The 4,557-nt window shown below is 38.1% G+C and overlaps 1 pseudogene; it reads left to right on the top strand.

Annotated features, from left to right (window-relative positions):
- The first annotated feature begins 768 nt into the window (after positions 1–768).
- On the top strand, positions 769–2,561 carry LOC149247956 (uncharacterized; annotated as a pseudogene).
- The last annotated feature ends 1,996 nt before the right edge of the window (positions 2,562–4,557 follow it).

Genomic DNA, 4,557 nt, shown 5'->3' with positions numbered 1-4,557 from the left:
TCTAAGAAAGCCTTTCTGAAGACTCTTTCTTCTTCTCTTGGATCTGTCTCTATAGGAATTTCTCCTTCATGTTCAGACATCCTTGAAGCTTCTGCTGAGACTCTTGAGGGTGAAATTGAAGGTGGAGGTGATGGCTCTCTGGCCTTCCTTGACTGAGGATTCTCTCGTTCTCTAGTCAACTGTCCTTCCCCTCTTTTAAGTTTCAACCTGGTAAGCATCAATACTTGCAAGACAGTTAGAAGATCTTTGCACAAAACCCTGAGCTCTGATACCAACTTGATCTGAATTTGAAACTACTTGAAATTTGTTTGCAAGGTATTCAATTCAGAAATAAACATGTTTAAAAGACTTCCATGTCTTGCAGAAAGGAAACACATGAAATTTTCAGCTGTTTATGACCCATCTAAGCATAGCAGAATTATTTCCTTTTACTGTTTAACACATTAAAATGAATTTGTTCTGCAAAATAAACCAACCACATATGCAAAAGAAGTTTATAAAGCAGGTCACCCCCTCCAGGGCTACGTCTGCTGGGTCCAAAGCCCCCAAATGGGCTTGTCCTTGTTTTTATAAAATGCTCAAATTGAAAATATAGCTGAATAGAAGCATCTACAGGAGAAATAGATGGTAGAAATGGATTCAAAACACTTGAATCCTTCAGGATTGACTATTGGATCACCTCCAATGGATACCTGCAACCCTGTACAGTCTTCCCAATACTGGGCCCTAGTGGCTCCTAGAACTTCCACGGCTTCAAAACGTCTGCAAATGACCTCTGATGGCTGTAAGACCTATACCAATGGCTTCAGAAGGTCGAAAGTACCCAAAATCAAAAAAAAAAATCGTCCAAAACCGACTTTCCTAGCCAAATTTATGGCCATTTACTCCTGACTGCCAGTTTGGCCTAACAAAACCCCAGTTACATTTAGTGACGGCCAGTTAAACCCACCAAATATGGCGGGACCGCCAAATTTGGCGCTCCGCCAATTCCGCCGCAAACTAAACTGCTGTTACAATTATTGTTGCATGTGACTAGCTGGCGGATTTGCTTCGGATTCCGTGCCGGCAGTTAGTGTACTGGCTCCTGGTTCCCGGGCCGAGGTCACATGGAGGGCGAGGCTGGCCCTTAGGGGCTAGCCCCCTTTGCTTTCCCGCTCCTCAATTTTTAAACTCTATTAAATAAACGTTCTGCCCATTGACCAATGGATCATGCTGTGGGCTAACGGTAAGATTGTGTATTGATAATGTAGAGGTCGCGGGTTCAAACCCGGCCTTTGCCAAACTGACTTTTTAACATGCGCCCAAAATGCTCCGCTGACGTCATCTGGGGCCACGTGGCGCCCTCCGAGCCTGCCATGTGGCGGCCTGTGATTGGCTGCCCAGAGGGAATATTCCTTGGAATATTCTGCGGAATATTCCTTTTTTAATTATTTTTTTTTTAAAATTCAAATTTTCTAATGTTTTGGGCAAAATATTCTTTTGGCCATATCTTCCTCATACGGCGACCGTTTATCGAACCGTTTGCAGCGCCGGAATCGGGAGGACGAGCACTTTCTAGTTGTTTAGCTTTGAACCAGTTCTGAGCATTTTGAATTTTGAGCATTTTTACGACACTTAGGACATGAACACCTGATCATTTATAATAAAATGTAAACTTATTATGCTAAATATTCTTTAACATAAAATTTCTTTGCAATTACATTTAAAATTTAAACATTAAACTCAAATTATCAAATAATTATGCCATAAGGCATTTCCCTTTGAAAACAATTCCCCTATATGCCACTGTTTTCCCCACTGGATCGAATATTAGGCGATTAAAATATTTTAAGCCATTTGATCCACGGCCTCCAACTACCTAACTAAATTGAATAGGTTTGATTGGTTTTGTAGGTTCTTTGATGGCTCTGGTAGCAGTTTGTTTCTTCATCAAGGCCGAAAATATTTGGTATTTTGATGTGATGCTTCACTAGAAAATGTTGCAGAGAATAATATGCATGGTAGGTGATTGGTTCAATAAAAAACTCTCTGGACATTGGATGCGGGTGCACGATTCTTCTTAATGTTGTGGAAATGCAACTAAAGAAGGAAGCAACAGTGGTTGGGTAGTGGGAATGGATCTTTTCTTCGACTGGCAAAAACCAATGTCATGCACTCTGAGAATAATTTCCATTGAAGGAGTCCAATAATATATTACTTGCAGAAGTAGGGACGCTTGAAATTTTCCATTTAAGGACAATTACTTTGACGTGGTGGTCTTCGTCATTTTACTCCACATAGTGGGCAAAAAATTTGGGGAAAAGAGCTCTACCACGACAGTCAAGCGAGCAAAGATGCTCCAAGAAGTGGTAAGGGTTTTAAGGCCCAGTGGGATGGCCATTACCTGGGACTTACTATACGTTCCTAAGTATGTCCAGAGGCTTCATTAGCCGAAAATGCAAGAAATCAAGGTTTCTATGTTCATTCTGACCTTCATGGTGCAAAGTCACGTTTTTTCCTTCAGGAAAGCCCACCACCAAGTCCAGTTCAATGGCCATGACTTGCGAAGTAACATTGCCTGATGAGTAAAATTTCATCCTCCCATACCTTTAATTGAAGAAGAATAATCAAGAAGTTGTATTATTTAAACCCTCCATCAAAAGGATGATATTGATCTGAGAAGAAGTTGCATATCATTGTAAACAATTATGCAGTACTTGTAACTTAGTTATTATAATTTTATAGAGCCATGTTCTTGTTTTCTTAGTCATCCAAAGTAAGGACGATCTACAAAAGGCTGCAAAAATTGCAGCTTATTATTATTATTTCTGTTGATTATCATGGGTATATAGGGTTTTTTCTACTAACGACTCTCTAATTTGATTATAAGTTTATACAAAACAAAGAAAAGGTTGGATTTTCCTTCATTCCTTTTTCTGTGACTCGTTCTGTGTAAATCCAGACTGGAAATAGCTTTTTGATCTCTTTTGGTGTGTCCTAGTCATGGAATGTGAGGCAATGGGATGGGAGATGTGTTGTATTCACATATCCTTATCTTTTGATTTTCGCTAATGTGAAAGAAATGATATGCTCAGAAACCCAGCTATGCTTGTGGGGAAGTCATTGGAATTTTTTGGGTATAGTCATTTTTATTTTCCAAGCTGGTAAAGTTGGGTCAACCACAGCTTCATCTTTATTAGGTGCCCATGATGTCGCTGCAGCTGGCTTTCGAGGTTCACAGTGGTTGCATACGAATTTTTAATTATCATCTCTTATTTATATACTTACCATTTCATTCATATTAGTTGAGATTGGTACTAATCCCTTCGAGATAAGTAGAAAATGATAATTGGTTGCTTTCTTTTTAGGTTATGCGTTAAGGCGGAAATAGCTGTTGTTTTGTGATGGATTTGTATCAATTTCCAGAAACAAATCTCCTATTATTGCAGCCAGCTATTTCACTTTGAATGTTAGAGGGTTAGGTTAAGTACCCTAGTGATGTAATTAATGTGGAAAATATTTTGGGGAGCCATTCCTTTGTTGTCTATCCATGTTTTTGGTGTTTGGCTGATGGGATCAGATTGTCATCGGTTGGATTTCAGGCAGACCAATATTTGTTGAAATGCCTAAATAAATTTCACATTTCCAAAATATTATTCCAATGGGGAGCATATTGTAGTGGGATTTGATACCTACACACATGCACATCAGCCAAATAGTGAACTAACCATGAAATAGAAGGAATCCACTAACATTTAAAAGGGTCAGTGTCTCCAAATATTTTGAACATAGAAACAATACATATTATTTGCTTATCATAACCTATCATGGTTACTTCGGTTTTGGCTCTAAAATATAAAAACCATTTTTAACTTTTCTCATTTTATTGTGACTTAATAGACACTATTTATATCTAGAAATTTTGCATCTTATTTGATAGTTTATTTGTCTTTGTAATTGTCATGTGTTCATTCTGATACCAGACACTCAATTTGTGTGTGATCTGCAGCTTTGGTCAATAGTGAGAACATTTGACCAACCCTAGAAGTACAAATGCTTTGTTCATAGTTGTGGTGTGAAGTGCAGTGTTACACTAGGAAGCATAAGAAATGTTAATGTCAAATTGGGCATGTCAGCTACGACAAGCACAAAAATATTAGAAATACTAGATGACAATGATCATGTTTTCAATATTAAAATTCTTAGAGGTGATCATTGTCTATAGGTAACCTGGACAGGGTTAACTTTTCAGGATAGATATTTATGATGTTACAAAAATTCAATTATAAATAATTAATTTTTGCATTAAACTAGCAGTATGGTCAATCATCTTTTTAAGTTTAAAGTAGCCTAGATATTTTTCATTTTTTCCATTGGATGGGATATCTATTTCACTTTTGTAGTGTAGTTAGACGGGGCAAGCATGGATGAGACTCACTAGTTTTGGTTGGTCAAGCATGTCTAGTCGGCGCTTGTCTTGGGTAGTCTGAAATTTTGGTGATAGATAAGATCAGTGGGGTCATTCACTACCTTGAATTCATATTCTGTAAAAGGGAACTGAGTCTCCTTATTTGCAAA

This window comes from Pinus tabuliformis, chromosome 7 (genome assembly GCF_031772625.1).
Source record: "Pinus tabuliformis cultivar Carrire ecotype Pingquan chromosome 7, CPIR1, whole genome shotgun sequence".
Lineage (NCBI taxonomy): Eukaryota > Viridiplantae > Streptophyta > Pinopsida > Pinales > Pinaceae > Pinus > Pinus tabuliformis.
The sequence above is the reverse complement of the archived record's forward strand: the minus strand, read 5'-3'. Positions and strand labels throughout refer to the sequence as shown.